The sequence below is a fragment of the Heloderma suspectum genome, chromosome 1 (assembly GCF_057233095.1).
Source record: "Heloderma suspectum isolate Gila_16-S chromosome 1, 16-S_ref, whole genome shotgun sequence".
Lineage (NCBI taxonomy): Eukaryota > Metazoa > Chordata > Lepidosauria > Squamata > Helodermatidae > Heloderma > Heloderma suspectum.
The window spans coordinates 113890048-113910567 of record NC_139458.1 but is presented as its reverse complement, the minus strand read 5'-3'; the positions used below and the strand labels follow the sequence as shown (position 1 = coordinate 113910567).

The window sequence follows — 20520 nt, the reverse complement described above, 5'->3', positions numbered from 1 at the left end:
GTGCCTCATTGAGATCTGAAGTGGATCAGAACAGCATGGAAGTGGTCTAAAGCGAAGCAGGTCACCACCAAAGCACCCTGGTCCACCTGGGAGATTCGGAACTATTCTGAAGCCCAGGCAGCCTGTTTCTAAATGTATCAACTTGTATCAACAAAGATCAGGGAGGGGATGAGGAGGAGGATGGAGGGGGGAAGGGGAGAGTAGGAGGAGGAAGGGGGGAAATGGTGAGCCTTGGCGAATGGCAACTCTAGTTGCCAAATTAGGGCTGAACTTAACCCAGCAGTCTCCAATCAGTGACAGTGGAGGAGGGGGGTGAGGAATCCTGTATATATTGGAAAGCAGCCTGGGTTCATTTCATTGTGTGTGTGTGTGTGTGTGTGTGTGTGAGAGAGAGAGCTGGTTACAACTGGTTAGAGAGAGAGTTGGCTAGATCTATGGTGTGTGTATTGTACTGCAGGGTTGTCATTCTTCTTCCTTCCCACCCAGCCCTTCTCAATTCAACTATTCGCTTTCTTTTCTAGATTATTTAAAAAACCAAAAAGATTTAAAAAGTACTTTAGTTTCCTCCTTTCTTTGCCTTGTTCTTTGGCTCCCCCCTTCTCAATTCAACCATTCTTATTAGTTTTCCCTTTCTTTCTAGATTCTTTATTAAAAAAAATCGTGTGTGTGTAATACTTTCCTTTCCTTGTTCTTGGCTCCCCCCTGCCCTTCTCAATTCCTCTATTCCTTCCCTTCCCATTTCTGAACTCTATATCTTTTCCCTAAAAACAAAAAAAAATTAAAACCCTTTTTCTTCTGTTAGGATTATAAGTAGTGTACTGTTACTTCCCCCCTCCCTGCTTGTAGGTAGTTCTGTATTTGCTTTTCTTTTGTTCCTGCGTGTCTGTATATGCTTGTGTTGTGGTCAAGCAAACTGTCTGGCAAAGCACTACACACAAGTCCACACTTCAAAATATAGTGGGCAAAGCACTACACACATTAACATACATTATTTAAATTTAATTCTACCCTGTGTGGCAAAGCAAGCCCAATATGAGGCAACTTTGGGGTCTTGGCATGGGGGTAGGGTTGGCGGAGAATTTCTCCCCGAAACTTCGGGGGGCCGAGCGCCAATGTGTTCAGCCCCCCGAAGAAGTTTCGGGGAGAAATTCTCCGCCCCCCCGCCCCCCGCACCCCCCCGGGACGGGACTTACCTTTCCCGAATGTCCCTCCCGGCGGCGGGTCCCGGCGGCGGTTCATCGGGTCTTCATCAGGGGCGGGGGCGGCAGCCGATCTTTCGACCGGCTGCCGCCGCCGCCATTCCAATAAAACTAAAAAAAAAAAACACGCCCCCGTGATAGGCTACGTGACGATTAACGTAGCCTATCACGGCTAGATTTGCAAAGTCAGCCGTGATAGGCTACGTAAATCGTCACGTAGCCTATCACGGGTGACTTAAAAAAAAAAAAAAAAGCGCGTACGGCTAATAGCGGCCCCCATAGGGAGCCGCCATTCGCGTTCCTTATTTGGTCGCTGTAGTCTACGTAAAGATTACGTAGACTACGGCGAAAATAAGGGCAACGCTATTTTGCACATCTAGCCGTGATAGGCTACATTAATCATCACGTAGCCTATCATGGGGGCGTTTTTTTAAAAAACTTTTTATTTCGCGGCCGGGCAAGGCGAGGCGCCTCCTCCCCGGCCTGAATTTCGGCCGGGCGAGGCGGGAAGCCTCCCCCCCGGCCTGAATTTCGGCCGGGCGAGGCGGGAAGCCTCTCCCCCCCGGCCTGAACTTCGGGGGGAGAGCAGCGAAGCGCCTCCCCCCCACCGCGAAAAGCTGCGAGACTAGGTAAGTGGCTTTCATGCACCCCTACATGGGGGCTGCCCATTGCCCAGATTTCATGCACTTCTGTACAAGCAGTGAAAAGTTATAGCTCTTGCTTTGAGAGTTTGTGTTGAAAAAATCACATTTTAGCCCAAAGCCTTCTATGCCAGCCTGTTTCCCCAAATAATGTGTATTCCATTCTGCCAAAGAGAGCCTGAGGTCATCCACTGTGAAGCTGAATAGGAAAGTAGTACTAGGGGAGAGGAGTTATTTTGCACTTCAAAGAAACCTACACCAGAGATTAGGGATAGTGACCTCCTCCTAATCACCATTTAAATATCTAACTTCTGTGATTATCCCTTTATGACCTTTGGTTTTAGTTTCTGAGAACAGCACATTTTACCTGTGCCTAGCACAAAAACTACTGGGCCAACTGTCTGAGGTTTGGCAGCTTAAATGACCCATATTGGGGCTGCCAAATGTCCAGATTTCATGCACATCTCTGCAACCAGTGAAAAGTTATAGCTCGTTGCTTTGAGAGTTTTAGCAGAAAAAATAAAATTTTACCTGTGCCTAGCACAAAAACAACTGGCTCAACCTGCCTAATATTTGGCAGGTGAGATCACCTCCATGGGAATTGCCAGGTCCCCACATTCCATGTATTTATCTTGAAAACTGGAAAAGTTATGGCCGTTTCTGTTTTCCAATGCTAGTCAATGGGAAAATGTAAAATCCGAATAATTTGGATATCTGAATCTCACTTTGGATCTGAAGTGAAGCAGATTGGGTCCAACTAGATCTGAAGCAAAGGGAGCTGCTTCAGAAGGTCTGAATCGGTATCTGAAGCGAAGCAAGGGTGGGTGGGTCTGTGCACAGCCCTACAAATTATGTTCCAGCCCAGGGGAAAAATAGCCCCCTTCTAATACGTCTGCAACATTTGGCTTTGACATGAAAATCAAGCTATATTTAATAATAATAATAATCCTTGAACCCTTGTGCCAAAGTCTCCCAGCCTAAATTAATAAATAAAAATTAAAAAGTGTTGTTATGTACCAAGCAGTAAATGCCTCAGGCATGTCCTAACAGCTAATTATTTCTGCGTTCTATAGATTCATGAAATGAATCGATATGCATTGTGCACAGTTGTAAATGGTTAATCATTTAAATTCTTTTTCTCAGTTTTGAGACTGAGGCAGCCAGCCAGAGATTCCCCAACCTGTCCGTTCTCTGAGGAATGCTAATCAGTGTTCTAGCACCAGAAGGCTACAAAATCCAAGTGCTAATTAGTTTCAGTTAATAATGCTTCGTAATTCCTTGGAGGCAGTTTAGTTTTGACTTGGATTTGCTCACATATATTTATGGTGTGTTATTGTGATGAGTCATGAAAAAACTTGAAAATCTAAATAAAAGTTTTAAAAAAAGAAAACACTTGATCAAAAGTTATTAATACATAATTTCCCTTTTTTTTACTTCAATATGGGAGGTACGTCACTATTGTGCAAACCTTGCTGAAGTCAAGTGATTCAAATAGAGAGGTACAGTCCAATAATGTGGCTGCTTCAAGGCCAGTTCCAACATCACTTTCCATGGGGTGCTGATCACTGTGAAAAGTGTTAGCACTACCATATTGTTATATCCTCATTTTCCAGAGTTATTCATATGACAGTGAATTTTGAAGATACCATGAAGTATTCTGCCTAATTTCCTCCCATGTTCCACTAGCATCATGTTATCTTGTATGTGTGGTGAACGCCTCCCCCACCCCCCAGCATATATGCAGTATTTCTAGATTGTCAACTGTCTCTAACCAGATAACCGTCATGGACAGTCCTAAATCACAATTAGATGGAAGGGGGAGAGAGAGAGCTTTTATAGGAATTAAGTTCTGCCTATACACTAGTCCTAGCATTCCCAAAATTGGGCCCATGGGCACCTTTGTTGGTGCACATTCCCTGCCCCTTGGCACTCTTAGAAAATAAAAATGGCTGGCGTTTTGTTGTGTGTTTTGCCTTTGTATGTAGTGTGTGTTGGTGTGTGTGTCTTGCCTGGAGTAATTTTTGTGAGTGTGTGTGTGTGTGTTTTTCTGAACATCACGAGTTTGCCTTCTGGGAAATGGGTGCCAGAGCAGAAAACTAGGAAGAGTGGTTTATATTTTGGAACTCAGACCCCACCTCTGCCATGCACTTAGGTTCTTGGGTACTTTTCTTTTAGCCTCACCTGTTTGCCTTCTGGGAAAAGGGTGCTTTGTGACTGGTCATGCCATCCATGGAACTATTTTGTGAAAGGGCAAGCCCCCTCATGACATACATTTTGTGAAAGCACCCATGACACGCTTTCAAAATTCCAAATGTGCTAACTGACACAAAAAGGTTGGAGACCCCTACACTGTGTCTGTGCCACACTCCTCTGATGTACCAGAGGATGGATTACAATGGAAGGATTACATCAAGGGTCCCCATTGTGGTGCCCATAGATGCCATGGTACTTGCGGGCACCTCCGATGGTGCCCACAAAGCTCTTCACTCCCTGCCCCCTTCAAAAAAATCTTTTTAAAAATTGAAAAATGTTAGGATGCCAGGGGGATGTTTCTATGACAATGGAAGGAGATGTGAATGGAGGAGTACTAGATTTTTTTTTAAAGGAATCAGTTTTGCTGCACTTTGGTCCATGCAGGGCTCCACGAGTGAATGCTCTGCACCAGTAAAAATAGCTTCACAGAACATACTTCCGGGTGGGGGTGGAGGTTGGAGTGACTGTCATCTGACTGGCAGGGGCTGCTCAACCAATAAGAGAGGCTTCCCCACTCTCCCCCACCCTTTCTCCTTTCCCCTGAAGCTCCAGATGCACCTGCATTTCAGGAGCAAGCCTCATTGAATACAATGGGAGTTACTTCTGAGTAGACACACATATGCTCGTGCTGGGAAAGGGGGGGGGGAGAACATAGGGATGGGAAACCAGCCCTCTTTCTAACCAAACCGATACTGTGCAGGATCTCTGTAACAGAGGGTCAAAGCAGTTACTTCCTAAGGCAATAAACCAAACAATGAAGAATTGGAACCTTGAGATTGTGCTTTACAACATTTAGGGAATTTGTACTTTAAACTGTGCCATTTCAATGGAGGGGGATCTCTCTAAATTCTGATGTGGGCATTCAGGGGGCAAGCCTCATTGACCACAATGGGAGTTACTTCTGAGTAGACAGTAATGGGTTTGTGCAGGGACGGGAAACACACAGGAAATACCCCTTGACCGGGGTTGTGGTGAAAGGCACACCCCTGGGCAGGGCTAGCATACCCGAAGTCAATGCGGGGGTTGGAGCACACAGCAACTATGCCAGGGAGAACCTGACTTAAGGAAAAGATTTGGACTTTAAGCAGTCTCAGGAAATCTGGTTTTTCCATGATAAGCCCCCGGGTGGCTGCTGGATGGCCATGAGGTCATATATCCCTAATGACCTCCAAACGCAAATCGCTCATGGAGACACCCCCCAGGTTCTCCTTCCTGGTCCTGAACCTGCCACTGATCAGCTGTCCAGTGGGCAACAAAAGAAAGCAAGGCAAAGGGGTAGGGGGTGAGAAAGAATGAGGATAGAAGCTAGGAAGGGAGAGGAACAGCAAGGTAAAGAGATGATCCTGGGAAGAAATAGCAAGGCTAGAGGCTGGGAGTGGAGAGAAACAGCAAGATAAAGGGGTGAGTGGGAGAAAAAGAGCCAGGCTTGGGGCTAGGAAGGGAGAGAAAGAAGAAGGTAAGGGATGGGGAATGGAGAGAAATAGTGAGGAAAGAGGTTAGGGAAAGAAATAGTGAGGCTAGTGGCTGGGAGTGGAGAGAGGGGGGAAAGTTCTGTGTGAATGGAAGAAGACTAGGCGAGCCAGGAAGCAACTCTTTCATTTCCCCCCTCTCTCCCAGCCTTACTATTTCTCTCCCTGCCAACCTCTTGACTAGCCAGGCTACCACAGCAGCCATTATATGACTAGCCACATCCTCCATGGGAGCCATTTTGTGGTGGTGCCCAGAGCAGTTTATCAAATTCCCAAATGTGCCCACAAATCTAAAACGGCTGGGGCCAATGGATTTCATGGTATTGACTGACATTACCACTGTTGAATGCATGCATGCATTGATATGTATGCACAACGAGCTGGGAGAAAGCAGTGGTATACAGGAAGTTCAAAAAGAACTCCTTCCATCACTTATCTGGCAACAATGGTGTGTGTGTGTATTTATGTATGTAAGCAAGCAAGCCTGCTTTTTCTTCCCCTCTCCCTCTCTCAGTGGCACTTGAAATGTTACTACAGCAGTACTGAGGTACCTGGCATGATGGAAACGGGGGTCTACAAATGATAGCTGGGCTTGGTAGCCTAGTATTAGTTTCTATTAGCCAGGTATGAGGTCCAGACCCACCATGTTGGCACAACAATATTATATGCATTTATCAACACAGATACTGTCTGATGAAACTGCTGAAGTTTTATAACTCAGGCTGTAATCCTAAATACACTTGTTGTTGTTGTTGTTCAGTCGTGTCTGACTCTTCGTGACCCCATGGACCATAGCACGCCAGGCCTTCATGTCCTGCGCTCTCTCCCGGAGTGTGCTCAAGTTCATATTCATTGCATCGGTGATGCTATCTAGCCATCTCATCCTCTGCCATCCCCTTCTCCTTTTGCCTTCAGTCTTTCCCAGCATCAGAGTCTTTTCCAGAGAGTTTTCTCTTTGCATTAGGTGGCCAAAATATTTGAGCTTCAGCTTCAGTATCTGTCCTTCCAATGAGCACTCAGGATTGATTTCCTTTAGGATGGACTGATTTGACCTCCTTGCAGTCCAGGGGACTCTTCTTCTCCAGGGGAGTCTTCTCCAGCACCACAGTTCGAAAGCATCCATTCTTCGGCGCTCAGCCTTCCTTATAGTCCAGCTCTCACAGCCATACATTACTACTGGGAAAACCATAGCTTTGATTAGACGGACCTTTGTTGGCAAGGTGATGTCTCTGTTTCTTACTATGCTGTCTAGGTTTGCCATAGCTTTCCTCCCAAGGAGCAAGCGTCTTTTAATTTCATGGCTACAGTCACCGTCTGCGGTGATCTTGGAGCCCAAGAAAGTAAAATCTGTCACTGCTTCCATTTCTTCCCCTTCTATATGCCAGGAAGTGATGGGGCCAGATGCCATGATCTTTGTTTTTTTAATGTTGAGTTTCAAACCAGCTTTTGCACTCTCCTCTTTCACCCTCAGCAAGTGGTTCTTTAGATCCTCTTCGCTTTCTGCCAGTAGGGTGGTATCGTCTGCATATCGGAGGTTGTTGATAATTCTCACAGCAATCTTAATTCCGACCTCTGATTCATCCAACCCGGCGTTTCTCATGATGTACTCTGCATATAAGTTAAATAAGCAGGGCGACAATATGCAGCCTTGTCATACTCCTTTCCCAATTTTGAAACACTTGGTTGTTCCATGTCTGGTTCTTACTGTTGCTTCTTGACCCTCGTACAGGTTTCTCAGGAGACAGGTAAGGTGGTCTGGTACTCCCATCACTTTAAGAATTTGCCACAGTTTGTTGTGATCCACACAATCAAAGGCTTTAGCGTAGTCAATGAAGCAGAAATAGACGTTTTTCTGGAATTCTCTTGCTTTCTCCATGATGCAGCGAATGTTGGCGATTTGATCTCTAGTTCCTCTGCCTCTTTGAAACCCAGCTTGTACTTCCGGTAGTTCTCGGTTCGCATACTGCTGAAGCCTAGCTTGTAGGATTTTGAGCATCACCTTGCTGGCATGTGAAATGAGCGCAATTGTGCGGTAGTTTGAACACTCTTTGGCGTTGCCTTTCTTTGGAATTGGAATGTAAACTGACCTTTTCCAGTCTTGTGGCCACTGCTGAGTGTTCCAAATTAGTTGGCATATTGTGTGCAGCACTTTAACAGCATCATCTTTTAGGATTTGAAATAGCTCAGCTGCAATACTGTCATCTCCGCTAGCTTTGTTGTTAGTAATACTTCCTAAGACCCACTTGACTTCACTCTCGAGGATGTCCGGCTCAAGTTCAGTGACCACACTATCATGGCTGTCAGAGACATTCAGATCTTTCCTGTATAGTTCTTCTGTGTATTCTTGCCACCTCTTCTTAATCTCATCTGCTTCTGTTAGGTCCCTGCCTTCTTTGTCCTTTATCATGCCCGTCTTTGCACAAAACGTTCCCTTGAGATCTCCAATTTTCTTGAAGAGATCTCTAGTCTTTCCCATTCTGTTGTTTCCTCGATTTCTTTGCATTGTTCATTTAAGAAGGCCTTCTTGTCTCTCCTTGCTATTCTCTGGAACTCTGCATTCAGTTGGATATATCTTCCCCTTTCTCCCTTGCTTTTCGCTTCCCTTCTTTCCTCAGCTACTTGTAAAGCCTCATCAGACAGCCACTTGGCTTTCTTGCATTTCTTTTTCTTTGGGATGGATTTCGTTGCTGCCTCCTGAACAATGTTACGGACCTCCGTCCATAGTTCCTCAGGCACTCTATCAGGTCTAATCCCTGAAATCTATTCCTCACCTCCACTGTATATTCAGAAGGGATATGATTTAAGTCATAGCTGAATGGTTTAGTGGTTTTCCCTACGTTCTTGAATTTCAGCCGAAATTTTGCAAGAAGCAGCTCATGATCTGAGCCACAGTCAGCTCCAGGTCTTGTTTTTACTGACTGTATAGAGCTTCTCCATCTTTGGCTGCAAAGGACATAATCAATCTGATTTCGATATTGACCATCTGGTGATGTCCATGTGTAGAGTCGCCTCTTGTGCTGTTGGAAAAGAGTGTTTGCTATGATCAGCATGTTCTCTTGGCAAAACTCTATTAGCTTTTGTCCTGCTTCATTTTGTACACCAAGGGCATGCCTGCCTGTTATCCCGGTGATTGCTTGACTTCCTACTTTAGCATTCCAATCCCCTATGATGAAGAGGACATCTTTTTTTGGTGTTAGTTCTAGAAGGTGTTGTAGGTCTTCATAGAACCGATAAACCTCAGCTTCTTCGGCATCAGTGGTTGGGGCATAGACTTGAATTACTGTGATGTTGCATGGTTTGCCTTGGATTCGTACTGAGATCATTCTATCATTTTTAAGATTGTACCCCGGTACTGCTTTTCCCACCCTTTTGTTGACTATGAGTGCTATTCCATTTCTTCTAAGGGATTCTTGCTCACAGTTGTAGATATGATGGTCACCTGAATTAAATTCGCCCATGCCTGTCCATTTTAGTTCGCTGATTCCCAAGATGTCGATGTTCAATCTTGCCATCTCATGTTTGACCACCTCCAGCTTACCTTGATTCATTGATCTTACATTCCAGGTTCCTAAACAATATTGTTCTTTACAGCATCGGATTTTCTTTTCACCACCAGACACATCCACAGCTGAGTGTCCTTTCAGCTTTGGCCCAGCCGCTTCACTCTTTCTGGCGCTACTTGGAAATTCCCTCTGCTCTTCCCCAGTAGTATATTGGACACCTTCTGACCTGAGGGGCTCATCTTCCAGCGTCATATCTTTTAGCCTTGTGATACGTTCCATGGGGTTTTCTTGGCAAGGATCCTGGAGTGGGTTGCCATTTCCTTCCCCAGTGGACCACATTTTGTCAGAACTCTCTGCCATGACCTGTCCATCTTGGGTGGCACTGCACGGCATAGCTTATGGCTTCGCTGAGTTACGCAAGCCCCTTCGCCACAAGAAGGCAGTGATCCATGAAGGGATGTGGGAGTAAACCTCATTTAACTTAATGGGGTTTACTTTTGAGTAAATAAATGTAGGATCCCACTGTCAGGCTTTATGTAGGTTGGTTGAGGAACATTTGCAATTTCTTTTTTTACTTTTAACCTGTGATTCATTGCACAGCTTTTGACAGGTTTTCCCTTAAACATTTTAGGACTATTCTCTCCCCTCCCCTGCCCCAGTCTCACACACAAATATATATGTTTTATACAAGCTTTTGTTGTTTTTCTGTCATAAACCTCAACATATGAGGAAATGTAGATGTTTAGCTAGTAAGATAGCTGTTTTAGTTTTTTGTCTGAGAAACTTCCTACAAAATGTAAGAAAGGATGACTAGCTTTTCCAAGAGTCTTGGGGCTTCTTCACATGGAACTTTTATCCTGCTATTGAGATTGGTTACTCATGGAAGTTTGAAGACCCTTTAGATGATGTCATCAACTAAGTGACCTTTATTCCATTTTTTAAAAGATCAGAGATAATGAGCTATCAAATTACCACACTTGAGTTCTGCTTGAGTTCCTTCCTTGAAAAGGGGAAAACCAAACCGGCAATAAGAGGCACTAGACCACATCGCCATCTAGTGGCTGGATAAGGAAATATATGGAAGACTCAGATAAGGAGGGAAAGGAGGGGGGAAAGTGGTGGTGGGGGGAAGAAAGCACATGTAAAGGGAGTCAGTTGTGCTCCTGCATTTAAAGCAGAAAGCCCTGTTTTAAATGCAGGATTTTAAGCTGGTGTAGAAATGCTTTTGGTCTGTACAACTTGTGATCACCAGCTATCTATGGTAGTCCAATGGGGATTTGACAAACCTCTTGTTTTCACAACATGCCAGGAATTTAAATAGATGGAGGACAAGGAGTTGTTCAGCACCTGACTGGCCACAATATGTGGCTAGTAGGGTGCATTCAGCTTGATAGTTTGTGGAAGCCTGTCACTCAGTTTGCAGGTACTACATGAAACAGGATCAGAGAGTACGGTAAAAAAAAAAGAAGTAAAAAGAAAGAAAAAGAAAGGTTAGTAGTTAAAGAAATGTAGAGAAGGGATGAGAGGGGAAAAATGGATCTACATTCTCTGGACCAAACATGGTCTGCTTGTTGTATATAATGAGTGTGGCCTTTCCCCCCATTTATGCCACAGCAATTTGCTGTCTTAGACTATGGCAGATAGTTGAACTGATTGTGGCTGATCAGGATGAGAACAGACATCCTGGGAATTCATTGAAAATGTGATGCTTCATCATTTGGGCATTTTTTGTTGTTGGGTGTCACACAGCATAACATACAAAAGCTTTGCAGGATAACAAATGCATCTCCCTCTGCCAAAGTCCTCAAGGCCATTACTGGCTACATGCTCTTTATTTTGTTTTGTTCTGCCAGCATCATGTTGCCTCTGTTAGTTCTGTATTATAAAGGACAGGACTAGCCAACAAGGGATAAGGCTATAAACAATGGGTACACAACCTTTTCAGCCCTGAGGGCCAAATTAGGTGCGCACCCATGCCCACACATACACACACATTCACATACAATATATGTGATAGACACATCTCTCCCCCCCCCCACACACACCCCAATGACTCACACACATACACACACAACATGCCACTCACTCAAATCCAACATCTTCACAAGAGCATGTAAGGCCAAACTACACATTATGCTAAATGCGTAGTGCATAGCTGAGGCTTGTCTTACTTCTTACTCTTGTGTAAGCACACATGGCCCTGATTTGAATTGGGACCATAGTGCTCTGGAAGGAGAGGGTTGAACCTTCACCCCTACCGATTTCCCCTCAAATTACCCCCCTGGTAAAAAAAAGAAAAGAAGTCTCAATTGGAATCAAGGGAGATTTCCCCCCTTTTAAACTCCCCCCTATGGTGGCAGGGATTTGCCTCCCCCTATGGGGGGAGGGATTTGGGGAAAAATGGGCTGAGAGAAGGTTTAACTCTCCCCTGCTGGAGCATGTGATCCTGATCTGAATTGGGGCCATGTATGCTTACATAAGAGTAAAAAGTAAGGCAACAGCTACATTATTGGTGTAATGTGTAGTTTGGCTCTCAGAGGCTTGGCACCTGCTTTGATAAATAAAACCAACAATCCTCGGAGAAACCTCAGTTCTTAAACCATCCAGCCATCCAGGAATCCTGGCTCCTAGACCACCACCTTCCTCTAATCCACTGTCTTGCTGAAGGATCCTGGATTCCCACACTCTGTTCCCTGGGATATTTTCAGGGAAAAACCAGAAAAAAGAAAAACTGTATAACCCTAACCCTGTTTCCAGTTGCTCCTGGAAGTGCTGAATCTTCATTGTGCAAGTGGTGGGCCTCACTTGCGCAACACTAGCAAAATGTTCCTTTGACCTCATGTTAGGTGCCAGTTTCCCCATTCTTTCTGAAAATCTACCACCACCTTGTTTACCTTGTTTCTCTCAACCAGTTACTAATGCTGAAAATAGTTCCCATGCTTGCTAAAATAAATATTTTCATCTCTTCAGGAGTTTTAACCACGCTGTTATCTTCATTCTAATTATATTAGAAGCCTTTCTAAAATCACTTGAAACCAGATCACACGTTTCTGGGCTATTTTAGAAGGTCCAGTGACTAATTTAGTTTTCATGGAGACAGATAGATTGTAGTTGACAGCAAAGGCTATAAGGTATGTAAATGTCACCTTTCAGGCTATAGTTGTGCCCAAAGGCATGCTCTGTTATATTATGTAGCAGCTTGCTGATGAAGAATGGTACCAGAAACCTTCCCTAATGGCTACATTTTGCTTGGAACAGCTACGTTGAAAAAAAATCTATGAGAAGGTAATGTGCTTTCATGTTGAGATAACTCTATGGAGACCATTCTGTAGTTCACAAGAAGCAGCAGGAACAGGTTACCGAATGCCAGTCAGAATCAAGAGGCGGACATTTTTCACTCAACCCATCAAAGGCAGAAAAAAACAAAGGCAAAGCAATGACTTTATACATGTCTTTTAGGGGGTATATATAGACAAACAAACAATGAAAAATTCTAAGGGCACCTTCGCACGGAGCTTTTATCCTGCTATTGGGATTGCGTACTCATGGAAGTTTGTATGCCCTTTACATGATGTTGTGAGCCTCCAGGGCGTCTCCTGCACTAAATGACCTTTATTCCATTTTTAAATAGATCGGAGATAATGAGCTATCAAATTACCACGCTTGAGTTCCGCTTGAGTTCCCGCCATGCAAAGAGGAAAACCCGCAAGAAGAGAAGCTAGACCACAGCGCCATCTAGCAGCTGGATAATGAAACATATGGAAGACTCAGATAAGGGGGAGAAGGAGGGGGGAAGGGGAAAGGGAAACATGTATAAAGGGAGTCTGTTGTGATCCTGAATTTAACACGGAAGCAGAAAGCCCTGTTTTAAATGCATGATTTTAGGCTGGTGTAGAGATGCTCTAAAAGGAGCTTCCTCTCTCCATGTCAAGGTTGCTTCTCGTATTCCATAAATCAGGGGTGTCAAACGTTTTTCAGCCCAAGGGTCAAATTCCATTTCAGAGAAGCTGTTGGGGGCTACATTTCAGTGGTGGGTGGGGCCAAAGGCAAAAGTGGCAGGGGAGAAGCGGATAGGGCTGAAATGTCTAAGAATATGAGCTTAAACATGAGTTTAAAGCTCTTACTGCCGTTAACTAGGCCTCAGGAGAGGCATCTCAACTTTTTAGAATGGGAAAAAAACTAAAGTCAGGAAACCACAGAACAATCAACTGTCAGGGGAAGTGGGTGGGGCCATCTGGGAAACCCCAGCGGGCCAGATTAGGACCCCAGGTGGCCCAGATTTGGCCTGAGGGCCTGAGGTTCCATACCTCTGACATAAATGGATACAGGCAAGTTTCTTATTAGTATTGTTCTCAGTCCTGGATTTTGGAACATAACACTCTCATCCCCTGGATTTTGCTTGGTGCATCAGGGGAGTTCTTGCACAGTGTGCAAAGGGCCATGCTTAATTGCAATGGGATTGTAGAGGGAATCTCTAGTCTGTATAGGAGTTGCATGGCAGCATATCTTCATGTCAGCCTGTAACAAATTCCCAAGTACCTTTTTAAGAAGGAATGACAAAGAAGGGGACACACAACAGTGGGAAAATTAGAAAGTGGACTGCTTTTTCCCTTGCCATTGAAGCAGCCTTCTGGGCTGGGGCAGGTAAGGCAAAGGTGCTGATCCTGATCCAGTTTCACAGGATAATTTGCACTTCATCTCAATCCACAAACCACAGAAAATGACAAACGATCTCTATATTCTTTTGTGGTATTTTCTAGTATAGAATTTTCCTGCACATGTTAGAAAACAAGACAAAACATGTGCTGTTTCTGTCAAGCTAATGCAATTTACATTTATTGTAATTAGCTCAGGCACACCTTGATAAGTGGCAGACCAATACTTATTCTTCCATGCCTACTGAAAGACTGTTAGAAACAGCACACAACATGACTCCTTCAAAATATAGTTAGATCCAGGGAAGGTTCCTCCATCATAACATCTTAATCACATCACTAGAAAACTGTTAGTTTGCTCATAGAACACATACTTATTGAGCATCATGGTGGAGAAACTGAACACAGAAAGAAACTTTCATTGAGATTTAAGGATGTTATCACAGCTTACCGTCCAGTCTATGTTTCACTCCTATTGCTCTTGGCAGGCCAATTCCCATAAATTGCTTTAGTTTTCTATCCTTTCTTCCTGCTTCACTCAGCAATGAGGTAATTTTTGACATCATAGCCACTTCCGTGATGTCATGAATTATGAAGTCACTATTGCCAGATTGTTCACTGGAGAGTCAAAGAGCAGGAAATGATTGGTTCAAATCATCTTAGACTTCTGTTAAAGAACAGATAAAACAGATGTATTTGGAAAACGTGATTACACGAGGACCCAGGAATTAGACACAAGATCTTGTGTTTAATAAGGGCCACAGTTTTATCAGTCATTTCAAGGATCAGCAGTGTGATATTTCCTTGTTCTAATTAAATGGCCATCTGCAGGGAATAACACTTAGTATGAGAAGATGGAGACCCAGACTCTTGACTCCCTCATTCCCATGACTGGGTAACCCTAACCTGATGCTGAGCCTTGGAACAGTGAAGCGCTGTTCCTGGTGCCTCAAGTCCACACAGCTAATGTTTTGCCAAGGGAGGCCTGGCTGAGTTACATCACCCCCCAGCCAATTAGCTTTGGGTAGGTGAGGTGGGCAGGACCCAAGGGGGCTCTGGTCCTTGTTCCCCACAAGTCAAAAAGCCCGAGAAGCTGGTCTAGAGAAGAGCATTTGACTCTCCAACTCAAGGATGGGCAAGTTGTGGCCTTCCAGATATTGTTGGACTGCAACTCCCCTTAGGCCTAGCCAGTGTAGCCAATGGTGAAGACCGATGGGAGTTACAGTCCAATAACATCTGCAAGGCCACAAGTTGCCCAGCCCTGCTCCAACCAATGCCCCGGAGTTCTCAAAAATGCCCTTTCTTCCTATTCCCCTCTTAACTCACATTGACCCTGACCTGACCTATTTGAGCATCTTGTCTGAATCAGTATATTTCTGAGCCCAAGCCAAAGGGGCTTATTCCAACTTTGCAGTGTGGAGTAGGCAACCCCCCTTTATTCTTTTATTCTTAAGTTTATTCTTTCAAATCTGGATGAACTAGAGCAAAGATCAACAGCGGATTAATTAAGAATATAACAAAATGTGTTAATAAGCTCCTCCTGTGATACAGTTCATTTAATTTTTTAAATTTTTTTTACAAGGGCTAATGGAATCCATTTTGAGCTTCCTTGGTAGGGTAATGTAAAATCTCAGTGGTGAAAGGCTTTACGTCATCATCATCATCATCACCATCATCACCATCACCATCACCATCATCATCACTAAGAAATAACTCACCTCTTTCTGTCAATGCAATTCTAGTTTGCATGTGATTCATTTGCAGCATTGGTTGACTAATATTTTAAGCACAGTTGAAGCAAATTTCTCTGCCTTTTGGTGGTTTTCTGCCTCAGAATTTTTAGGACCACAGAGCCATCAGAAGGATAGTGTTTTTGTTTGGTTTTTTAAATCATTTTGGGCGTTAGTTTTATTTCAGTGGTAGAAAGAAAACAGCATTGTGATTGTGTGTGTGCGTAAAAAATTTGAGGTTGAAAGGATAAATATCTATTTAGATAAATAGATCTAAAATAGATGTAACCTTAACTGTGAGAGATGGTTTTACACTGTGAACTTGACCATTTGGATCAAAATGTTTTAAACTGGAGTCCATCTTTTTCCCAGTTAATCTAGAGGCCATTTCTGCAAACAGCTGCTTTTGTGGAGCATCTTTTATTTATAATCAATAATGATTCAAGAAAATGTTGAGTGCTGTATAGGGCTCAGAAACTTGAAAGTCATCTTCTGAAGCTCAGGTATTGTCTTCCTTGATAACTCTGGGCCAATCCATTTGTCTTTTCATGATTTGGTTTGTTTTCCCATATATATAAAACCAAACAAACCCAATTGGTTACTACTGTGAGCCTTTCTACATGAGGCATTTATTGTGCACTCATGATTCCTCACTCACAATAGTTTGCAGGTGCTTTACACAATGTCATCATCCCCCAGGGTCTCTCCCATGGTTTGCACCCATTATAGCATTTTTTTTCTAACGAAGAAAGTCTGGTATTTCTGTGAATGGCGGCATGAAACCCTGATGTATTTCTGCAACTCCACTATGCCACAGCACCACCTAGTGGTTGTGTAATGGAACATATAGGTCTGATCCAGCATGGCTCTTCTTGCGTTCTTATTACATGAGATCAAAATGTGATAATCACTTCTATGGCACCCTGAGCTTCTTGAAGGAAGTTTGAGATTCAAGTGTGAGAGATAAGTAAAATAATTTAGGGCTGATTTGACATGATGTTTCCCTTCATAGAAAAATCCTTGTGGGGTGGGGGCAGGGGGTGGGAAATCATTGGGCATTATCCAACTGTGTCATTCCACTAGCACAAATGATATTCCACTAGCGGAAACTAGGTTCCAAACTATGCACAAGAGGAGAAGCCAACGAAAGTTATGTTTGTGCAAGCATGGTTGCACAAGTGGTTGTGTGATCCAGCAATGGAGAGATTCAGCAGAGCTCTGCTAGAGCTATTTAAGTTTGCACCATTACATACTGCCCACTGTGTTCAGATTCAAAATTAATTTAGACTATGTAAGAAAGATCTTGGGACTGGATCTAGAGTTAAGTCATGACTAACCTAAGTTCCATTGATTTCATTGGGCCTACTTTAAGTATGACTATGTCTGGATCCACCCTGCAGAGAGCAGGAGATTGACTTCTGGTGTCTCCCGCTTACAGGGCCTAATCTACATGGAGGCCTCTTCCGAGGCTGATGCAGTGTAAAAACGCATTTTCTTGCCTTTGGATCTACTCCTCCTCCCATGTTGTACACATAGCCAATTAATGTGGTGTACACTTGATATTGAATCACAGGTCGGAATTAAGATTGCCAGGAGAATTATCAACAACCTCAGATACGCAGACGATACCACCCTAATGGCAGAAAGCGAAGAGGATCTAAAGAGCTTCTTGTTGAGGGTGAAAGTGGAGAGTGCAAAAGCTGGTTTGAAACTCAACATTAAAAAAACTAAGATCATGGCATCTGGCCCCATCACTTCCTGGAATATAGAAGGGGAAGAAATGGAAGCAGTGACAGATTTTATTTTCTTGGGCTCCAAGATCACCGCAGTCGGTGACTGTAGCCCTGAAATTAAAAGACGCTTGCTCCTTGGGAGGAAAGCTATGGCAAACCTAGACAGCATAGTAAGAAGCAGAGACATCACCTTGCCGACAAAGGTTTGTATAATCAAAGCTATGGTTTTCCCAGTAGTAACGTATGGCTGTGAGAGCTGGACTATAAGGAAGGCTGAGCGCCGAAGAATGGATGCTTTCGAACTGTGGTGCTGGAGAAGACTCTTACGAGTCCCCTGGACTGCAAGGAGGTCAAATCAGTCCATCCTAAAGGAAATCAACCCTGAGTGCTCATTGGAAGGACAGCTACTGAAGCTGAAGCTCAAATATTTTGGCCACCTAATGCGAAGAGAAAACTCCCTGGAAAAGACCCTGATGCTGGGAAGGATTGAAGGCAAAAGTAGAAGGGGACGGCAGAGGATGAGATGGCTAGATAGCATCACCGATGCAATGAATATGAACTTGAGCACACTCTGGGAGAGAGCGGAGGACATGAAGGCCTGGCATGCTATGGTCCATGGGGTCACGAAGCGTCGGACACTACTTAATGACTGAACAACAAGACATGGATGGGGCTACAGATTCCTTTAGGCAAGGTGGGGGGACGTGCAGTCCTCCAGATGTTGCTGAATGGCAGCTCCCATCAGCCCCAGCCCTCATATCCAATGGTGAGGGCTGATAGGATCCATAGTCCAACAACCCTGGAGGAACACACGCCCCCCCATCCCTGCTTTAGGCAGTAGCTGACACAAGTTTTCTTGTTCCACTGAAGTAGGATCTTTTCCTTTCACTCATTACTTCAAAGTGCAGGGGGCGCCTACAAAAACTGCATTGGGCTGAGGGGTGTGGCTTCAGCTCCAGGTTAACTTCCTCCCAGATAGCTAGCAAGTTCTCAATAAAATAGTTCATCTGTGGAGTATGATGAGGGTTAGGGGCAATATGTAGCAGCTCTTCTCCACGGGGCACTGTGCGATAGTTTATCGCTTGCACATAAATGCTATGCTAGCTCATCATTTTGTCACAGATCTCAATATTTTTAGCAGCATCTGCAACGCTGATAGGAATGACGTGACTACAGTGCACGGGACAGTGCACTACAGGGAGCCTGGCATCCATCAGCATCTGTCTCATGAGTTTAACCTTGTGTTGGGGTTGGCGGCGAAAGACTCAATCCTCTGCACTAGAGTTCTCTCAGATTCTAGTGCACTGGCTAGAAGCATGGGTGGTAGGGATGTTGTAAAAATGAAGCCAGCAGCTTAGGAACAGACAGTGTCTATCAGAGTACGTGTACTGGCAATATAGCCCCCTACACAACTTTGCCAAGTGTTCCAGAGATAATATCCATTTTATGCTTGACTCCATCTCTGTCTCCAGTGCCACCACCTTGAGTTCCATACAGTCCAACAGCATGCACTTCATCTACAAAGGTGATGGCCCCATGTTCATGAGCTACATCACAAAGCTCTTCCAATGGACAGAATGCACTATCCATTGAATGAATGGTTTCAAGTGCAATGATTTTGGGAGTAGATGGGTTTGATTTTCTCAGTAGTTCTTGGAGATGACCAACATCATTGTGGTGAAATATGTGCTTTGGGACTCTTCTGTTTCGATTCCCTTGGATCATGGAAGCATGGTTTCCTGCATCTGAGAATATTTCACAAGCTGGCAACATTTTGGCTAGTGTGAAGAGTGTTGAATCATTAGCTACAAAGCAAGAGGAGAACAACAGAGCAGCATCTTTTCCATGAAAATCAGCCAATTCTTTTTCGAGATCAACATGGAATGTCCTGGTCCCTGAAATATTTCTGGTGACCCCTGCTCCTGCACCATGTTGTTTCAGTGTTTCCATAACAGCTCCACAAACTCTAGGATGATGACTCATTATCAAGATAATAATTGCTGCACCAGACAGACATCTCTTTCTTGTTGGTGTGGGACTCTGAATAATCATCTGCCATGGGAAAAATCTGGGCTCTTTGATTCACAGTTTTGAATATGCGATATATATGATCTTTATGATCTTTCCTCTTTTCATCAATTTCTTTTCTCAAAGAGCTGGTCATATTGGAAAGTAGAAACAGATTTTGGAAAGTTCTCCTGAAGCAAATGAGACACCCTTTTGGGCCTCTGTTTCAACATAATGTCCTGGAATTTCTTCAGCAAGCCATTTTTCTTTTCACCATCAGTGTTAACCTCAACAGTATTTTCTGATATCTTGGCAAACTCTTTCCTTCCAGCTTGCATTTCTTCCACATTCTCCTGGAGTTCGAGGCTGGCTTTGCAAAAAGCATTACTGTTTCCTTTATTCATCTGAGCTGCCAAGAATGGGCATTTAGTCACAGTGGCTTGGCTAGCACTCTGGCTAGTAGCAGGTGGGGTGGCTTAAAGGAAGTTGGGATCTGCTCATGTTTTGTTGAGCCATATTTGGGAAGTTTGGGGCCTTTTCACTGATAGAGGTGGTTCCTTCAGTTTGCTGGCAGTGAGCTTCAGAGCCCATGAAGCAGGCTTGGTCCCAGCTTCCAACATTTTAGGGCAGTTCTGGGCATAGAAAAGAAGAGATTTGCTAGCTTTCTGCAGGAAAACCTGGGATATTCGTGACAGGAATGGGCAGCAGCCAACAACAGTTTCCATTTTCAGGGTTTTCAAAAGCCTTGCCATCAATAGATGCCTCCTCCCCTCGCTTGCCAGTCCTTTCTGCTCTCCCTTCCTTTTTTTTTTTTTTACATCCATCAAGCTTATGCGCAGATGCGATGGTGTGAAGGAGTGGAGATTTTTCTTTTTAAAGTCATCCCAAAAGCAAAGTGCTGATTTTCTCAGGAGTAAACCTCACTGAAGAGAATGTGATTTACTTCTGAGCAGACGTGTATATCGGCCTGTTTTCAACTAGTTGTTCCTTGAGGCAAAGAAATAAAAAGGACAAAGGAGAGAATTGGGAAGACTTGAATTCAAAACTTTATTTTTTTTTCAAAGGCGGGGGCGGGAGGGGAAGCAGCGCTGCATTTACTCTTCAGTTCACTGGGAAGGACAGAGTGAGCAGGAGAGAAGCCAGCAGAAATATGCATGTGTTATTCACAGATTCACACCTCCACATGCGTGCACTATTAGCAAACACTATTAACCCCCCCCCCCCATCTTGGTCAGCAGCAGGTGAAGCCAACAGGAATGAGTTAATTCCTTCATCTTGGGTCCACCCTTTGCTGAAACAACTTTCCGTTCCTCTGAAGCCACTCCCCCCC

The 20520-nt window shown here is 44.1% G+C and overlaps 1 pseudogene; it reads right to left on the bottom strand.

The window, feature by feature from the left end:
• Positions 1–18013: 18013 nt before the first annotated feature.
• On the bottom strand, positions 18014–19940 carry LOC146357695 (5-aminolevulinate synthase, non-specific, mitochondrial pseudogene; annotated as a pseudogene).
• Between the last annotated feature and the right edge of the window lie 580 nt (positions 19941–20520).